Raw genomic sequence first — 21,278 nt, forward strand, 5'->3', positions numbered from 1 at the left:
TTCAGAAAGAATGTTTCCAATGGTGGGGGGAGTCCAGAACTAGGGGTCATAGTTTGAGGATAAGGGATAAACCTTTTAGAACTGAGGTGAGGAGAAATTTCTTCACCCAGAGGGTGGTGAATGTCTGGAATTCACTACCACTTAAAGTAGTTGAGGCCAAAACGTTGTCTGATTTCAAGAGGAAATTAGATATAGCTCTTGAGGGATCAAGGGATCTGGGAGGAAGTGGGGATTGGGATATTGAATTCGATGATCAGCCATGATCATAATGATTGACAGAGCGGGCTCGAAGGGCCGAATGGCTGACTCCTGCTTCACGTTTCTATGTTTCTGTGCCTTGGTACCTTCACCGTTTTGTGTATGTTTACCCCGAAGTCCCTATTCTCCTGCACCCCGTTAAAATTGTGTCCTTTAAGTTGTATTGCTTCGCCTTGTTCTTGTTAATCACATCACATTTCTCTGCATTAAATTTTATCTGCCCTTTCTCCACCGCTTCCACCAACCTGTTTATGTCCTCTTGAAGTCTGTCACTATCCTCCTTACAGTTCACAATATTTCCAGGTTTTTATATCATCTGCAAATATTTAAATTGTGCCCAGAAAACCCAACCTATGTCATTACTATGGATCATGAAAAGCAGTGGTCTTAGTACCGACCTCTGGGGAACCTCACTGTTTACCTACCTCCAGTCCTGTTTTCTGTCACTCAGCCAATTCTCCTGGACCTCATTTGTTAAGTGAGAAGTGTCTCCAGCCATGTTTTAATGGGTATTCATTGGCTCTGAGCAGCCAGCGGGTAAATCAGTTTCCAGGTGCAGAGACCTTTGGGAGAATGAACTACTTCAGAATGAAAGCATCATCACAGCTGCCCAGGAATATTGCACACACCTGCATAAAGATCTTTATGTTCACTAGCTGCAGATGAATGGAGTGGAAGCCCTAGCAGTTGATGAATGTTTTTGGTTGATCTGTCAGCATTTTATTTGCCACATATATAAAGTCGATAATATAAAGTCCCATCTGTGGGAAGCCAGCCAGAGTTGGAAACGTGTCTGCCCACTCATTCTGACTGGCATCATCCTGGACAAAATCATGGGGTGTTAGTCTCACTGGCAAGGCCAGCATTTATTGCCCATTCCTAATTGCCCTTATGAAGTTGATTGTGAGCTGCCTTGTTGAATATCTGGTGTCCATGTACTACATCCACAATCTTATAGAAGGAGTCTCAGGATTTAGATCCAATGGTAGTGAAGGAATGGTGATATATTTCCAAGTCAGAAGTGTTTTTGATACTTGATACAGAATTCCCAGCTCCTGACCTGCTCTTGTAACTGCAGTATATAGATGGCTGTTCCATTTAAGATTTTTGTCAATGGTAACCTCCAGGATGATGGTAGTTGTGGGGTGTGGATACCGGAAGGTTTCAGCAGCGGTAATGCTGTTGATTGTCATGGGGAGCTGGTTAGATTCTCTTTTATGGGAAATTATCATTGTCTGGCACTGACGTGGCTTGAATCTTGCTTAGTTTTTATCAACCAAAGATGAATGTTGTCCAGGTGCTGTTGCATGCAAGACACAGACTGCTTTGATGTCTGAGGAGTTTTGAATAGTACTGAATCAAAATGAGTACTAACCATTTTATTCAAGGGATGGTAAATATTTGTAACAGTGCAGGAACAAGAATAAAAACAGAAAAATGCTAGAAAGATTCAGCAGGTCTGGCAACATCTGTGGAGAGAGGGAAAAAAATGTTTCAAGTCTTTATTCAAGAATTTCAGACAAAAAAATCGTCTTCAGAGCTAGAGGGGGAGAAATGTGATAGATAATAGACTGTATAAAAGAGCTAGGAGAGTTGCAAGAAAGATGTGTAGGGCACCTGAGATGAGCAGCTGAGACAACATTTCACTTGCATCTCCTTTACTTTGGTCTACTGCATTCACGGCTCCCAATGTGGTCTCCTACATTGGGAAGACTAAACACAGACTGGGTGAATGCTTTGGGAACACCTTCACTTAGCCTGGAAGCATGACGTCAAACTTCCTGTCACCTTGCTGTCATGGCCATATGTCAGTCCTTGGCTTGTTGCAATGCTCCAGTGATACCCAACGCAAACTGGAGGAGCAGCACCTAATCTTCTGATTAGACATGTTAAAGTCCTCAGAACTCAACATTGCGTTCGGTAACTTCAGACTGTGACTCTTCTCACCCATCTTGACCTTTTTTTTAATATCAAAAATAATTTTTGTCCCAATGGAAACCCCTCTCCCCAGCCCCTCCATTGGGCCATCTGTACTTGTTCTCATATTTTGCTTTCATTGAGCACTGCTCTTTATTCTCCCATTAACATATTCTGATATCTTGCCTTTATGCAACTACTAGCACCTTCTCCTGCATTAACACTCATACAATGGAGTAATGGGTACAAAAGCAAGCTCCAGAGGAACTAAAGGACAGTTAGTTATGGAAACCAGAGCATGAAGACAAGTTTCCAGAAGTTTGAAGTTAAAGGAACAAAGTGGAATTGGAAAAGTTCACTAAGTTAAAGGCAGAGCTGGAAAGAGCAGACTGGATGAAATTGGCTAAAGAAAAGCTAAAGATTGTAAGATTTGGTGTCCTTATTTCCAGCCTTTGGAAACAATAGTATTCTCCTGGTGACTGAGTACCTTTTGTGCCAGGGTTCTATTCTGGGATCTTCACACCCAGTATTAGCAGTCTGCAACATGAGAATGTGATCCAATATGGGCAGAATGGTGGCACAGTGTTTAGCACTGCTGCCTCACAGCACCTGGGATACGGGTTTGATTCCGGCCTTGACTGACTTGGAGTTTGCGCGTTCTCCCCGTGTCTGTGTAAGTTTCCTCCCGGTGCTCCGGTTTCCTCCCACAGTCCAAAGATATGCAGGTTTGGTGTTTTGGCCACGCTAAAATTACCCCTTAGGGTCCATGGTAAATGCAGGGATATGGCGGAGGTGAGGGCCTCAATAGGATGCTCTTTTGGAGAGTTGGTGCAGACTTGATGGGCCAAATGGCCTCCTTCTGCACTATAGGGATTCTATGAATCTATGATAGGGTTAATACAGAGAGTTACCCTTTAAGAGTGAAATCAGGAAGTACTTTCTCATATAAAGGGCACCAGAAATCTGGAACTCTCTCTCCTAAGCACCTGTGGGGCCAAATTAAATTTACAAGACTTAAATTGATTGATTCTTGTGATGTAAGGATGCTGAAGTACCACAGCCAATAAATGGAATTGAAGTAGTGAACAGCCATGATTGGACCATGCCCAATGGGTTGAATGGTGCATTCATTTTCTATGTTTAAGCAGAAGATGTTGAACTAAAATTGAAGATGAACACCATGAGGGACTGGTTGTGACAATCAGTCTGTTTATGTTTTTGTAATATCTGCACGCTATTATATAATGTGACTGATTGCATGGCAATGGACCAACCTAATGCCAAACACTCGTTGTTCAGAGCAACATAGTCTTGGTGATACTATCTAACGAATTCTTAATGCACTCATACCAAATACCCCTCTGATCTATTTCAATGGACATGTTAAAAACACTAGTTTGTGATGATTATAACTATTCAGGCTTATCACTCAGTCAGATGAGAACTTTGATGTGGAGAGAACCTTGCAGGCATCTCAATTATGGTTTGCTTGAGGTTGGCACAGGCCACAGAGCCTCACAGTCACAAAGGAGCTAAAATGCACAACCAAGGTCTCCATACAGCACGGAACAGACAGAGAAATGTGCAAATGTTGTACATGGACTGTCACACATCCATTGGCAGAGTAAGTGACCAGTGGTAGCAGTTAAATTAATGACAGCAGAATATATTAACCACTTGTACAATAAGATCACTGACAGTGATTACAACCTTACGAGTGTTAAACAGCGACTTCAAGGTAATGGCAGGATGTTAAAGTTCAAACACTTTTATAATATTAGCCTGAGCCAGTCCACCAGAATAATTGTTGGGCTCAGCCCCTGGGATATTACATTCAGATATAATTTAGTTGGGTGAAGTCAAATTTTCAGAGCTTTAGTTCATTTAAATTGCAGCTTTTAAAGAATTTAATCAGTAGAGTAACCACAAAGAAGGGATTCAACATCAGCTTCAGAACTTAAATCAAAACCAAACAACTTTTGTAAACAGTGGGAAACCACTCCCAGAATAGTTACTGTGTACTTGAGGACAAGCCCCAGTTCATAAACCCAGGCTTACTTTCCCAGCATCTGATGTGACAATGACATCAACAACTATCTGCAGAACAGTCAAGAGCTTCAAAGGTTCTAATCCTTTGAAGATTCAGCCCAGCCCTTCATAAACCACATAAGTCCCTTTTTATCAGTGCAAATTAACTGAACAAAATGCTTTCTGCATGTGCCGATAACATCTGCAATCATTTCAGCCTGAGGGTAACATTTATGAAGTAGTTATAGTAGTGGCCACATGAGAATTTAAAAAAAGAATCAATTAGCCTAATAATGTCATCAGTCTGACAGCTCAGGATTCAGATTTAGTTGTGAGAATCTGTGGATAATCTCCCTCTCAAAATGTGAAGAACTTCCCAACAGGATTAACAGATTACCTTCCATCAGGCTTTAGTTACAAATTGAAGAATTAGCAATCCTTTGTGTGTATCCCTGCACAAAATTCCAATTATTAAAATGACCATAATTATAAATGTATTTCTTGCAAAGTAAAAGATGTTATAGGTATCGATAAACTAGAAAAGGGTATTCTCATTGACTCCCCAGAGTTTATAAAGGACCAGAAGAGAGCTCTTCCAAATCCTCAGTTGATGAATGAACTGTACATTGAAGCACTGAACAATACAGCGTAATAAAACCAGCTTTAACACATTGTTTGTGCTCACATCAGCTGATTGCAGCTGACACAATGGTGGTGATTTTCCTTAGTACCTGATGGAAGTGATTTATCCATTGACCCGTTCTGTAAAATGTACATAGCACATAGTACAAATGTACAAAATTCAGCTGGGCTGTTATGACCTGCCATGAAACGTTTTGCCAACACTTACTCTGTGGGTTCATAAATGAAGAGTCAATAGGACATTATCAGTAATGTGGCTGTACAATATGGCAGATACTGTTTTGTATATAACAGGGCAATGGAGTGCTTGTTGCTGACCTTCCCATTGAAGACAGAATGGAACCTGACATTCAGTTACTATCAGTAAAACAAACCGTGCACTGCTGACAATACACAACTACTACACCTCGCCAGGTCTACTCATCCCCTGAACTCAATACAGCTTTAGTCCAAACATGGACAAAAGAGCTGAACTCAAGGGGTGAGGACAGCATAGCTTCATCAGAGGAGGGTCATGCCTAACAAATTTGATTGAATTTTTTGAGGAGGTGACCAGATGTGTAGATCAAGGTAGTGCAGTTGATATAGTTTATATGGATTTCAGCAAAGCCTTTGACAAGGTCTAAATGGGAGACTTGTAAAGAAGGTAAATGCACTTGGGATACAAGGTAATTTGATAAAGTGGATTCAAAATTGGCTCAGTCGTAGAAGACAGAGGATGGTGACAGAAGGCTACTTTAGTGACTGGAAGCCAATGCAGTGGCGTACCACAAGGATCTGTGTTGGGTCTGCCATTATTCCTCATTTATATAAACAACATAGAAGACTATGTGGGGGGGCAGGATTAGTAAGTCAGGGAAGTTATGTTGGAATTGTATAGCACTTTGGTGAGGCCACAGCTAGGGTATTGTGTGCAATTCTGGTCGCCACATTATCGGAAGGATGTGATTTGCACAGGAGGAGGTGCAGAGGAGATTGCTGCCTGGGCTGGAACATTTAAGTTATGAAGAAAGGTTGGATAGGCTTGCCTCGTTTTCATTTTTTGGAGCAGCAAAAACTGAGAGGCGACCTGATCGAGGTGGTCAAGATTATGAGGGGCATGGACAGAATGGATAGGAAACAGCTGTTCCTCTTAGTTGGAGGGTCAGTCACGAGGAGACATAGGTTCAAGGTGAGGGGCAGGACGTTTAGGGGAGATGTGGGGAAAAACATGTTTATCCAAAGAGTGGTGACGGCCTGGAATGGTAGAGGCGGGTTGCCTCACATTCTTTAAAAAGTATCTGGATGAGCACTTGACATATCATAATGTTCAAGGCTGTGGGCCAAGTGCTGGCAAGTGGGATTGGGTGGGAGTTCAGGTGTTTCTTGCATGCTGGTGCAGGTTCGATGGGCTGAAGGCCCTCTTCTGCATTGTCTGATTCAATGATTCTAAGAGGTGAGAGTGACTGCACCAAGGTAGCAAGCCTGGTAAAACTAGAGTTATTGGGAATCGGGGAAAACTCTCCAATGGTTGGTGTCAAGCCCAACACAAAGGAAGGTGGTTGTGGTTGTTGGAAGTGAATCATCTCAGTCCTGAGACATCACTGCTAGAGTTCGTCGTGGTAATGTTCTATTCCTAACTTCCCTCCATCATAAAGTCAGTTTGCTGATGATTGCACAATGTTCGGCTCCATTCGATATTCCAAAGATACTGAGTCTATGCATATATGCAGCAAGAGCTGGACAATGCAACAACAACAGTTTATTTCAAAGAAAACAATGAATAGATGTTTTGAAGCAGTTCCACACCGACCATTGTCATTATAGCATTCACTGGTTCTTTACAGAGTGCATACTGGGTGAATGGGCAAGAAGGTGGCATGATGAGTGGGTGGGATCTGATAAGGTGCAAGAGGTGAGGGCTAGAGGGCCTAAAGTATAAGAAAACAATTTATCCAAGAGAACTGAGATGAGCCTTTTAAACACCCTAGACCGGATTTTACGGCTTTGCTCGACCCGAGACCCGAAAATCCCAACCGAGGTCAACAGACATTTCCATTGTCCGCCCCTCGCCCGCTCTGATTGCTTGAGGCAGTAGAATTTCAGCGTCTGTCTTGTCACTCGGCTGACCCCGTTGCCACCTCAAGCCTGCTTCCAGGAGCAGCAAGCCAGTCTCCATCCTGTGCTCATATATCCTGGAAAGAAAATTGGGACTGATGGGGCACTTTCTAGCAAGGTGGATCTGGCAGTTCAGGAAATTCCCAACTCCAGCTGCCTGTCTCAAAGACAAAATTCTGGTCCATAGAGTTCTTACAGCATAGGAGACCATTCAGCCCATGAAGTGCATGTCAGCCCACTGTAGGACAACCCACTCAATTCCATTTCACCCTCTTTATGGCCTTAGTCTTGCATACAGACTTTTGGAAGATGTTCAACAAAGAACCACATGGGAGGCTTATTAAGAAGAATGTAGCCCACGTAATGAAGGTGAAATTTGTGGTATGGATATGGAAATGGCTCAATGACATGAAGTAAAGTGTGATGGTTGATGAATAAGTTTCAGACTGGGATGCGATTTACAGTGGTCTCCCCAAGGATCATTTTTGGGTCTATTTCTCTTGCCACTCATAAATAACTTAGACTGAGATGTACAGAGCAGCATAAAATGGTTTGTTGGTGATAACAAAACATGGTAAAGTAATAGATAGTGATAATGGTAGATATAGACTTAAGGATTTGTTGACAGGATGGTGAGATGGGCAGAAACCTCGCAGATGGCATTAATGCAGAGACGTTGGAGGTTTGAGGACTAATATGGTAAGAAGTATACAATAAATGGCATTATTTTGAAAAGTGTACTTGGGCAGAATGATTAAAACACATCCATTACTAGGGTTTATAAATATAAGAATAAAATATACAAGCAAGAAGTTCACATTGGAACTTTATAATCACTGGGTAGGCTTCAGCTGGAGTATTGTGAATAAGTCTGGACACCACACTTTAGGGAAGAAGTGATGACCTTCGACAGGTACAGGAGGCTTACCAGGACATTACTATGTTTGAAAAACTTCAATTGTAAGGAGAGGTTAGAAAAGTTAGGACTGTTGGAATGGAGAAGGTTAAATTGTGAGCTAATAGATGTCATAGAGTCATGGAGTTTTACTACATAGAAAGAGGACCTTCGGCCCATCGTGGAATGTCTGTTCTGAATACTGGTGAAAGTAAGAGTTTATCTGGAGAAGGCAGCTAGAGTCAAGTCCTCAGCACTACGGCTGGCTCAACTGTATATAGCGGGGCAGTGCTCGGAGATTTCATAGTTAGGGAAACAGAGAAGCATTTGCCTGACCAAGGAACATAGGAACAGGAGTGAGCCATTCACTCAGTTAAACCTGCTTCGCCATTCAGCCAGAATATAATTCCTTTATTCAAAATGGAGGCAGACAGAAAGCAGGAAACTACAGACCAGTCGGTTTAACATCTTTCATAGGGAAAACGTTAGAATCTGTGTTAGGATTAGGGTTCGATTAAACATGTCACAACAGGACACTTGGAAAACTTCAGGGTAATCAGGCAGAGTCAATTGAATCATTCTTAGTTTAGGGAAAATCAACATGTTTATTTTCAAATTAAGGCTCTATAGAGGATTGCACCCTAGTGGCTGCAGCCAGCTCCCAAGAAGGTTCTGGAACAGCAACCCCTTTCTTTTACCAGTTTTGCCTCCCTTGAATCTGAGCTCCCTCTCAGGTTCTCATGTAGTTTGAATGCTCCCCAACAGCACTCATGTATCTCCCTTTGTGCATGTTAGTCCCAATCCTGCTGAAATGCAACCCGCCCATCTTGTACAGGTCACTCCCATCCCAGAACCAGTCCCAATGCCTCTGAAGTCTGATGCCCTTCCAGTTACTCCAGTTCTCCAGCCACGTGTTGCTCAGTTGCCCCTATCTCTATGCTCACTAGCACGGCTAGACTGGACGTAATCCTGAGATGATTGCCTTTGAGGTCCTGCTTTCCAATTTCCTTCCTATCTCCCTGAAATCTGCTTTCAGGATCTCATTCCCCTTCCTACCTAAATCATTGGTACCAAATGGACCATGACATCTGGCTGTTCCCCCTGAAGAATGTCTTGCAGCTGCTGTGTGACATGCTTGACCCTGGCACCAAGGAGGAACTATGCCATCCTGGAGTCACATCTACAGCCACAGAAACACTTGTCTTTTCCTCTAATTAGCAAATCTCCTATCACTACTGCTCTTCTCCTCTTTCCCTCCTCTCTTCCTATATAGCTGAGCCACACATGGTGCCACAAACTTAGCTCTGACTGCAACCAAGGCTTCACCAGTATCCAAAATGGGAAACTGATTAGCAAGCAGGCCCTCAGTGGACCCCTGTACTACCTGCCTGGTTTTCTTGGAAATGGCTGGTGATCAGCCATTCCCTTTCTGCCTCTATGCTCATAGGCTGCTCTGCCTCGCAGATGTGCCACAGTGACTTTAGCCACCACTCGAGCTCAAGTTTCTGCAATTGGTGACAATCCCTCCACATTTCATGGTCTAGATCACTGGCAGTGTCCACAACCTCTCACATACTACAGGTCAAGCATTCCATGCAACTGAGCTGCTCTGCCATGCCTTAATTTTACTTCATTTATGTTAACTTTATTTTACTTTGATTTGCTTATATTGACTTTATTTTACTTGGCCGTAACGTAATGAATCTTACAACTATTGATAAACCTTACTAGTTCTGATAAAGCTGACTAATATATAACACATTTTACTAGTTGTAATAAACCTTGCTTAAAACACCTCTTTTCCCTGTCCACCAAATTCCCACGTCAACCTAGTTTGCTACTCACTTGGCCTATGTCTCACGCAGGCATAGTTTCCTGACCATGCACTCTTTACTCCTTGCTGGACATGAGTCCAGGGTTGGATTTTACTTCTCTAGTGTGTGTCAAAGATACAGAACGCTCTGATGGGGGAGGGTGAACATTAAGAGGTCATGAACCATATCAATACCAATGACATAAGTAGAAATAGGGATGAGGTCCAGAGGGCTGAACACTGTACCATCATTCGAAATGTACTGCTTGCACAGATGTGGATATCCAGTGAAACAATACTGTTCATAGCTGATGTTCAAGTAAATTATGACGGTTCTCGCTGCAGAATAACTGCCATGGTGATAGCTGGAACCATGGTTACAACGGGTTCTGACACAAAAGAAGACAATCTGCTGTATGTCTTTGCCAAAGAGTGTGCAGAAAGTGATGGTGAAGATCCAGAATAAACAGCATAATTGATAAACTACCTCAGAACAGAAAGATTTGATTTGAATCGATTTATTATTGTCACATGTGTTGGTATAGAGTGAAAAGTATTGCTTCTTGCACACTATACAGACAAAGCATACCGTTCATAGAGCAGGAAAGAAGAGGGTGCAAGATGTGGTGTTACAGTCGTAGCTAGGGTGTAGAGAAAGATCAACTTAATATAGGTCCATTCAAAAGTCTGATGGCAGCAGAGAAGAAGCTGTTCTTGAGTCACATCATCTCAGACGTTGTATCTTTTCCCTGACAGAAGATGTATATTTGGAGACTCTGGAAAGAATTTTGAGCGTACCCTTCTACAACAGAAGGTAGAGTTGGACTGCCTGATGGAGGAACTAAGGCCATGTGACCTTTCTGGATGGCCCTGATCACACACATGTGAAGTTGAGAAAGCATGCAGAGACAGGCTCTCTTTGACAAAGTCTGTGGACACTTCAATCTTCTGGGAAAAGATGATTTCGTTTTGATGTTTTGGGATTCTGAAAATCAAAAGAACTGGTTGCACTCAGCGAAATATATTAAAAAGCAAATCTGAAGTGGTTTGTGCCAGTTTGCATCCAGTGTAATGTTTTATCCTCCTAATCCTGCCTAGCCCTCTGAGGACGTTAACAGAACTAATTTATGCTCATAACAATGAAATTGAGCTTAAATTTGAAATCAAAGCAGGATTAAGGACTGAATGAGGTTTTTGAAATGAAAGTGGGAGCAGCTGAATAATAGCAGTGTGTTGGAAAAGAAGGAAGAGAGAATTAGATTGCCGATGCTTTATCATGATTTTGATGAAAGATGAAGGAATGTTAAATGGTGGAAGGGACTGAAATGGACTATGCTATTGTTATGTTTACATGCATGTGTATATATTGTAGAGTACTAATAGTGTGAAACCAGACATTTTGTAAAGTGAAGCCATCTTTGCAAATGGTTCATTTTTTAAGGGGGAGGTGTGACAATACTGTGCCTTTAAGAAACATATTTATGTCATGTTTCTTGTGAAGCATTTTTTTAGAAGTCAGTCCAAAGATGTGCGGGTTAGGTTGATTGGCTATGCTAAATTGACCCTAGTGTCAGAGGGATTAGCACATATGGGGTTACAGGAGTAAGGATCTGGGTAGGGGTACTGGATGTCTCCGAGAGGGTAGGAAGCATATTTAAAAAGGAAGGTAGTCAAACGGATGTGATTGTACACATTGGGGGAAATGATGTAGGTAGGAAGAGCAGGGGGGTCATACGAGAGAAATTCAGGGAGTTGGGTGCTAGGCTAAAAAGTAAGACCTCCAGGGTAGCAATCTCTGGACTGCTCCCGGTGCCTAGTGCAAGTGAGGCTCGGAACAGGGAGATTCTACAGTTGAACACGTGGCTAAAGGACTGGTGCAAGAGGGAGGGTTTTAAATTCATAGATAACTGGGAAATCTTCAAGTCAGGATGGCAACTGTACAGAAAGGATGGGTTACACCTTAACTGGAAGGGAGCAAATATCCTGGCTGGGAGTTTTGCTAGAGTGTTTCGGCAGGATTTAAACTAGTGTGGCAGGGGGGTGGGGAACAAAACAGGAGGTCAGTAAATACTGAGGCTGGGGTCGAGCTGGGGGCCAGGGCAAGGCTAGCTAAGAAGAGGAGCACTCTGGAGGAGGAGGACCTGACTGGGCCTGGAGGTCTGGAGTGCATCTGCTTCAATGCGAGGAGTGTAACGGGTAAAACAGACGAACTTAGGGCCTTAATGCTTATGCGGAATTTGGATGTGGTTGCGGTGACGGAAACTTGGTTAAAAGAAGGACAGGACTGGCAGCTGAATATTCCGGGGTATAAGTGTTTTAGGCGAGACAGAGGAGGGGCTAAAAAAGGTGGGGAAATAGCGATATTAGTTAAGGAGCATATTACCGCGGTGCAGAGGGTAGACAACTTAGAGGGGTCATGTACTGAGTCGCTGTGGGTGGAACTCAGAAACAGGAAGGGTGCAGTCACTATGCTGGGGGTGTACTACAGACCACCCAACAGCCCACGGGAAGTGGAGGAAAGGATATGTCAGGAGATTCTGGATAGGTGCAGAAAACATAGGGTTGTTGTAGTGGGGGACTTTAATTTCCCTGGCACAGACTGGAAAGTGCTTAGAGCTGGGGGACCGGACGGGGAGGAATTTGTAAAATGCGTACTGGAAGGTTCTTTGGAACAGTATGTAGATAGCCCGACTAGAGAGGGGGCTATACTGGACCTAGTTCTGGGAAATGAGCCCGGCCAGGTCGTCAAAGTTTCGGTAGGGGAACATGTGGCAAATAGTGACCACAACTCTGTTAACTTTAGGATAGTAATGGACAAGGATGAGTGCTGTCCTACGGGCAGGGTGCTAAATTGGGGGAAGGCTGACTATAGCCGGATTAGGCAGGAATTGGTGGATGTTGATTGGGAGAGGATGTTCGAGGGTAAGTCCGCGTCTGGCATGTGGGAGTCTTTTAAGGAACTATTGATAAGGCTGCAGGATAGGCATGTGCCTGTAAAAAGGAAAGATAGGAAAGGTAGGATTCGAGAGCCGTGGATAACCAGGGAAATTGAGGATCTGATTAAAATGAAAAGGGAGGCGTACGTTAAGTCCAGGCAACTAAAAACAGATGGAGCTCTGGAGGAATACAGAGAGAGTAGGAAAGATCTCAAACGGGGAGTTAGAAGGGCAAAAAGAGGTCACGAGATGTTCTTGGCAGGCAGGATTAAGGAGAATCCTAAGGCATTCTATTCATACGTTAGGAACAAAAGAGTTGTCAGGGAGAAAATCGGACCTCTCAGGGACAAAGGAGGGGAATTATGCTTAGAACCCAAGGGAATAGGGGAGATCCTAAATGAATACTTTGCATCGGTATTCACGAAGGAGAGGGGCGTGTTAACCGGGAGTGTCTCGGAGGGAGGTGTTGACCCGTTAGAGAAAATCTCCATTACAAGAGAGGAAATGTTAGGTTTTTTAGGGAACATTAAAACTGACAAAGCCCCAGGGCCTGATGGCATCTATCCTCGACTGCTCAGGGAGACGAGAGGTGAAATTGCTGGGCCTCTGACGGAAATCTTTGTCGCTTCTTTGGACACGGGTGAGGTCCCTGAGGATTGGAGGATAGCGAATGTGGTCCCGTTGTTTAAGAAGGGTAGCAGGGATAACCCAGGAAATTATAGGCCGGTGAGCTTGACGTCCGTGGTAGGGAAGTTGTTGGAGAGGATTCTTAGAGACAGGATGTATGTGCATTTAGAACGGAACAATCTCATTAGTGACAGACAGCATGGTTTTGTAAGAGGGAGGTCGTGCCTTACAAATTTGGTGGAGTTTTTTGAGGAAGTGACAAAAATGGTTGATGAAGGAAGGGCCGTGGGTGTCGTCTATATGGATTTCAGTAAGGCATTTGACAAAGTCCCACATGGCAGGTTGGTTAAGAAGGTTAAGGCTCATGGGATACAAGGAGAAGTGGCTCGATGGGTGGAGAACTGGCTTGGCCATAGGAGACAGAGGGTAGTGGTCGAAGGGTCTTTTTCCGGCTGGAGGTCTGTGACCAGTGGTGTTCCGCAGGGCTCTGTACTGGGACCTCTGCTATTTGTGATATATATAAATGATTTGGAAGAAGGTGTAACTGGTGTAATCAGCAAGTTTGCGGATGACACGAAGATGGCTGGAATTGCGGATAGCGAAGAGCATTGTCGGGCAATACAGCAGGATATAGATAGGCTGGAAAATTGGGCGGAGAGGTGGCAGATGGAATTTAATCCGGATAAATGCGAAGTGATGCATTTTGGAAGAAATAATGTAGGGAGGAGTTATACAATAAATGGCAGAGTCATCAGGAGTATAGAAACACAGAGGGACCTAGGTGTGCAAGTCCACAAATCCTTGAAGGTGGCAACACAGGTGGAGAAGGTGGTGAAGAAGGCATATGGTATGCTTGCCTTTATAGGATGGGGTATAGAGTATAAAAGCTGGAGTCTGATGATGCAGCTGTATAGAACGCTGGTTAGGCCACATTTGGAGTACTGCGTCCAGTTCTGGTCGCCGCACTACCAGAAGGACGTGGAGGCATTGGAGAGAGTGCAGAGAAGGTTTACCAGGATGTTGCCTGGTATGGAGGGTCTTAGCTATGAGGAGAGATTGGGTAGACTGGGGTTGTTCTCCTTGGAAAGACGGAGAATGAGGGGAGATCTAATAGAGGTATACAAGATTATGAAGAGTATAGATAGGGTGAACAGTGGGAAGCTTTTTCCCAGGTCGGAGGTGACGATCACGAGGGGTCACGGGCTCAAGCTGAGAGGGGCGAAGTATAACTCAGACATCAGAGGGACGTTTTTTACACAGAGGGTGGTGGGGGCCTGGAATGCGCTGCCAAGTAGGGTGGTGGAGGCAGGCACGCTGACATCGTTTAAGACTTACCTGGATAGTCACATGAGCAGCCTGGGAATGGAGGGATACAAACGATTGGTCTAGTTGGACCAAGGAGCGGCACAGGCTTGGAGGGCCGAAGGGCCTGTTTCCTGTGCTGTACTGTTCTTTGTTCTTTGTTCTTTGATTGTGCTCGGTGCAGACTTGATGGGCCGAATGGCCTCCTTCTGCACTGTAGGGATTCTATGATTCTATTTACCCGGTGTCGCTTTGTTTACAACCAGCAGCCTACATGTTGCTGCTGCAGAAGCTTAATTGACACTAATTGCTGGAGTGTTTGTTTTAATCTGGGTTAACGCAGCTTGGTTATTTCACTGTTTTACCCTGGGTTTTTCAGAGTGAGGTTTGATTAGGTTGATTGACAGGAAAATTCATGTGACTGGGTGGGGCGGGTTCACAGTGAGAAATATGCTGGGTGGGGCGGCACGGTGGCACAGTGGTTAGCACTGCTGCTTCACAGCTCCAGGGTCCCGGGTTCGATTCCCGGCTCGGGTCACTGTCTGTGTGGAGTTTGCACATTCTCCTCGTGTCTGCGTGGGTTTCCTCCGGGTGCTCCGGTTTCCTCCCACAGTCCAAAGATGTGCGGGTTAGGTTGATTGGTCAGGTTAAAAATTGCCCCTTAGAGTCTAAAGATGCATAGGTTAGAGGGATTAGCGGGTAAATATGTGGGGGTAGGGCCTGGGTGGGATTGTGGTCGGTGCAGACTTGATGGGCCGAATGGCCTCCTTCTGCACTGTAGGGTTTCTATGATTTCTATGATTTCTATGCTCAGTGCAGTTTGGGATCTTTAGAGAGAAGTAGCTCTCTGTCTCGCTCTTTATCTCTCTGGAGATTGGAGCCTGGGACCTGCTAGAAAAAAAGTCTCTTTCTGTGAAGTTCTGCTGTTTGAAGATAGATCTTTCTCAGGAGGCTGCTATATGGGAGTCAGAACCAGTGTGTTTCTGTATCTCTGTCCAGAGGTGTTAAAAGGCTGGAAGCCAAGCATCCACGTAAGTCTGTATGTTTTGTGTTACCTGATTCTAAAGAGGGATTGATGTTTGTGGAGATATTGCTTAAATTGGAACTATAGAGATAGATAGCTCTTAAGAATTATACCGTGCCATGTTTAAGTATTACAATTGGTAAAAGTTATATTAATTCTTTTTGTTATATTTTAACTGTGTTGTTAACTAATGTTTGTTTTAATAAAAGCTTTCTAGTGGATCAATAGAATCACACCCAGGAGTGAAACACATTATCCTTGCACTAATGCCAAAATAAAAAAAAAGTTGGGGTCTAGGTTAACTTCAGAATATACCTTGGCATTTTTGATTTGGTCCCTAACAAGGTATACCCTCAGTGCCGTTAGGAAGGGGGTTCCTGGATTTTGACCCAATGGCATTGAGAGAACGATGATATAAATCCAGGTTGGGATGATATGGTTTAAAGGGGAACTTAGAGGTGGTGGTGTTCCTATGCATGCCCTTTCCTTCTAGGTGGTAAGGATCATGGGATTGGGAGGTGTTGCTGAGGGAGTTATTAAAGGCATTTTTATATGGTGTATATATCTGCCTCTTTGTAACTTCGATGCTCACACTCCCCCACCCCTTTGTTAGAGGGGTTCAGCAACCCTGGGATTTTAAAAACTAATAAGATTGCTGAACAGGAGAAATTAACTTAGAATGAGGACCACAATGTGCCTTGTACTTATTTTATACTACTTTTACTGCTTGCATGGACACTCACATAGCTATTGCTATGGAAATTAAACATATATTTTAGATTTAAACAAGCATTTTTGAAAATGTTGTGTGCCTTGGCCAAAATGCAAACTGCCCTGGCACATAATGGGAAGAGTAAACTAGACAAGCCTCATTCTTTGGGAACAGTGAGCCACAGAATACAGTTATGTTATCAGAAAAGTCATGGAGAGTTCAAATTCTCATACTCTAGAAGATGAATGGAAGTATTCACAAAGTATATAAAGTATTCAATTCCACTGATTAAAATATTCAATTCTTATTGATAATAAGGCAGAATGCGACAGTGGGAACATCACCTTTTCAACTCTGTAGCTTATGGTGGGAAAGCGACCTTTGAACCTTATATAAATCCATAAGTGAGGTTGCTTAGTAATGGTGGGTAGGAACTTCCGGATCCTATAGACCAATGAATTCCTAATTCTGCTAGAAGGTAGGATGCAATGGCCAAGGTAAATAAAGTGTACTAATGTGATTGGATCCAGTTAGGATGACAGGGTAGGTGGGAGAAATGAATTCTCGAAAATGTATAACCGTTCTGCCATTGTATTGTGTCGGTCAAATTGTGTCGGTCGGTCTTTAATCAGCACATCGTCTTTCGTGAGTCTTTGTATTAGCTGGATTCAGCTCAATACCTAGCACATGAGAGAAAACCACCCCCGCTTCACCCTCTAGCTGCACACTGCGATATGTTGACTAAACAAAGTTTATCCTCATTGCCAGTATCATAACTTTGAAGGCAACTTGTTGTGGCTTCAAGTAAGAATTGACTTATTTATTTAATATTTAAATAAGGATCTGACAGAAGTGCAAAACACATCTACCCACTTCTCCTCCTTGGCTCCAACCGATGTTCCTCTCTGACCCAGGACATGCGCCTTTGCTCCTGATTGGCTCAGCTTCCCACGTGGCCTTTCCACAAGACCCAGCCTGATGACATGGCCCTCAAGGATCACTCTCTTAAAGGGACCACGTTACCACATAATGGTATTCCTACAACATTGCTGTTCTTGTTCTTTTCCACTATATAAGATTGTAGAAAAGAGAATGATATTGATTCAGTGTTCCCTGAATTCATTCTGTGCATGCAGAGGAGACAGTGGTGCATCTGCTGTTCAAAGGAGATGGTACTGAGAATCTACAGTCTGAGGCAAATATGAAGGATTCAAGAAAAGTCATTAACTGATGTTTAAATAACTGCACACACAAAGGCCAGTGGCAGAGAATTCATGGGACATGGAGAACTGTTCACACAACTTCCAAAGATAGAAAATCAGATTACTTGTCATTAAAAATAAATGAAGCTTGTCTGTCACTTATAAAGATTAATTGATATGGGTGTTGAAACAGACCTGAGAGATAAGAACTTTTCTCACATAATTGGAAAATGAAATGTTTAACTGAGGGAGCAGATAACCTAAACTTTAGAATTAACATTGGGGGTTGTCAGCCACAAACAGACATTAAGGTTTCTGAGAGTTTGGTAGTTCAAATCTAGGAAGTAGCGAAAACAAAAGTGGTGAGACCAAAAGGGAAGAATGTAAAAATAATGTAGTGACCTTGATTCACTGGTGCACAGAAGTCTCCCTCAGTGAACTATTGAAGAAACATCAGGATTCTGTTCCTTCTGTGTCTTTGATGGGTAGCAAAAGCACCTTAAGGCCTCATTAAACTCACCTTTCACTTTGCCACTTTTATTTTCAAGATGGCTGCGTCATCAATATGTTCACCGCTTTTAAAAAGGTACATGATTCAGACCAAGAGCTCATCATCATAATTTGTTACTCCAGAAAGTGAGCCAAAACCAGGTGCTGTTTTTTATTATGGGTAGACTTTCTGAGCATTGCCAGGGCATCAATAGGAGTCATTGTTTAAAAATTCAAATCCCTAGAATCCCTGCAGTGCAGAAGGAGGCAATTTGGCTCATTGAGCCTGCACCAACTCTCCAAAATAGCAACTTACCCAGGCCTACTCCCTCTATGCTTTCACCATAACCCTATCCATTTACCATGGCTAATTCACCTAAACTGCAAATCTTCGGACGCTAAGGAGCAATTTAGCATGACCAATCCATCTAACATGCGCATCTTTGGACTGTGGGAGGAAACCAGAGCACCCGGAGGAAACCCACGCAGACACGGGGAGAACGTGCAAACTCCACTCAGAGTCATCCAAGGCCAGCATTGATCCTGAGTTCCTGGCACTGTGAGGCAGCAGTGCTAACCACTCGTCCACTGTGCCACCCACTTAGTTCAACTTAGTTGGTGATCTTTTAATCTCCCTTTGGAGCTAGCTATGGTGATAGAATAGTGGTAATATCAAGGGACTAGTAACCCATAGGCCCAGGCTAATATTCTGGGAAAATGGGTTTGAATCCCACCCTGGAAATGGAATTAAAATCTAGGGCAAAAGTTTTAAAATTATTTTCAGAGTGTCACAGTGGGTTTGGCAAACAGGGTGGAAGCCATCAGTCCCAAGGGCAGATTCCTCCACTGTATTTTTAGACTGTCAGTAAAAATTAAAGTTAAGGGGTTGGTATTATGTCACATTGGCAGGGTGGGCTTTGATTGAGCCTGCTCCACCAGCAACTTAGGTTTTTAAAGGCTCCATGATTAAAAAAATGGAACCCTGCCCCCTAATGGAATACCCCATCCCTCACAGCACTCTCACCGCCACCCCCGCCCCCTCCTCCCACACCACCACCACCACAGAATCTCCACTTCAGGACATGGAACTGCCCCAATCTCATGGAGCCACCCCACAGGCACAGAACTTCATCCTCACAGAGCACCGACCCCCATAACAGAGACTCCTCCATGAAGCCTCATCCCAATGGAACCTCCGCCACCACCAACAACCACGCACCATGAACACAGAAGCACACCCTCACAGAGCCCCCGACATGGAAATCCCACCTCACGCAGTTCCCCCACTGATACCCATCATAGCTACCCATCACTTACTCTCGACCATCAGTGAAATGATGGAAGGGGTTATCGACAGTGCCATCAAAGGATGTTACTCAGCAATAACCTGCTCACCAATGCTCAGTTTGGCTTCCATTAGGGTTACTCAGCTCCTGGCCTCATCACAGTCTTGGTTAAGACATGGATATAAGAGCTGAGCTCAGCAGATGAGAGGACAATAACTACCCTCTTCACATCAAGGCCGCATTTGACCGAGTGTGGCACCAAGGAGCCCTAGCAAATCTGGAATCAATGGGAATCGGGGGAAAGATCTCCACCCCTGGTTGGAGTCATAACTAGCACAAAGGAAGATGGTTGTGGTCATCTTAGTCCCAGGACATCACTGCAGAAGTTTCTCAGGGTAGTATCCTAGGTCCAATAATCTTCAGCTGCTTCATCAATGACCTTGCCTCCATCATAAGATCAGAAGTGGGGATGTTCATTGGTGATTTCATAATGTTCAGCACCATTTGCAAACCCTCAGATACTGAAGCTGTCCGTACCTATATGTAGCAAGACCACGGCAGCATTCAGGCTTGGGCTGAAAGTAGATGTAACATTCACGGCACACAAGTTCCAGGCAATGATGCTCTCCAACAAGATAAAATCCAATCATCTCTGTTTGACTTTCAATGGCATTACTATCACTGAAACTCCATTATCAACATTGTGGGGGGATACTATTGTCCAGAAACTGAACTGTACCAGCCATATAAAGACTGTGGGCATATAAATAGGTCAGAGGCTTGGAAAAACTGTGTAGAGTAACTCACCTCCTGACTCCCGAAAGTCTGTCTTCCAAATTATAGGAGTGCGATGGAATATTCTCCATTTGCCTGGGTGAGTGCAGCTCTTGCAACATTCAGCAAGCTCAACTCAGCCTAGGACAAAGCAGCCAGCTTGGTTGACACCCAATCCACTACCTTAAACATTCACCCCCTCCACCACTACTGCACAGTAGCAGCAGTACGTGCAATGTACAAGTTGCACTGCAGTAACTCACCAAGGCTTCTTTGACAGCACCTTCCAAACCTATGGCCTCTATTACCTCGAAGGACAAGGGCAGTCAGTGCATGGGAATACCACCACCTGACTTGGAAATAAATTGCCATTCCTTTACTGTCACTGAATCAAAAGTTCTTGGAATTCCCTCCCTCAAGCACTGTGGGTGCATTTACATCACATGGACTGCAGCGGTTCAAGAAAACGGCTCACTACCACCTTCTCAAAGACAATTAAGGATGTACAGGAAAATTCTGCCTTAGCTAGCGATGCCCACATCCCATGAAAGAATAAATTAAAAACCTGACAATTTGTACTGTTAAGAACCTGGCTGATGTTACCTGTGAGAATGCCTCAAAATCACAAAAGAAAACTTGAAACATTGGTTCTTAGTGGTGTATATTTATTGTGAATAATGTGAGGAACAGTGTACAACCCAGTGAGGAACCAGTCCAGTTATTGTGTAAACAATTAATAAAGAGTAATTATTAAAGTTAAAACAAACATACACAAGAAAGACTAATTTACACTATGATACTTAATATATTAATAACTAAACACACTGTCTTATCTGAAATTGCCTCTTGTTTCCAAACTATACCCACGTTCCCTGAACTCACTAAGATACCAATTTTTCCAAACAACATCCATTTTGGTAACTCTATAAGTAAAATCTAGCTCATAGTTACCACACAAAACACCTTAAATGACCAAGTCTGGGAAAAGGTCTTTTCCTGGTGCAGCGAAAGTACGAAACCATGTATTTTAGAAGAATATCTGCAATCTGCCATGGCTCTAAATGTTAGCTAGAAAAGGGCTCCCTGGCTCTGATCATAAATGGAACTGGTGTCTCTGAAGCTTTTGGCCTGTTAGATGGAAAACTAGCCTCCATCCCCAGTGAGGGTGCTAGCAGTTATTCTGTTTAGCTGCTTTGACATCCACCCTGTATATTCAGCTGTCCATCTCTCAAATTTCTTGCCTTTAGAAATGATCAGTTTTGTATAGCCCCACTGA

The sequence above is a fragment of the Mustelus asterias genome, chromosome 22 (genome assembly GCF_964213995.1).
Source record: "Mustelus asterias chromosome 22, sMusAst1.hap1.1, whole genome shotgun sequence".
In the NCBI taxonomy this organism is placed as follows: domain Eukaryota; kingdom Metazoa; phylum Chordata; class Chondrichthyes; order Carcharhiniformes; family Triakidae; genus Mustelus; species Mustelus asterias.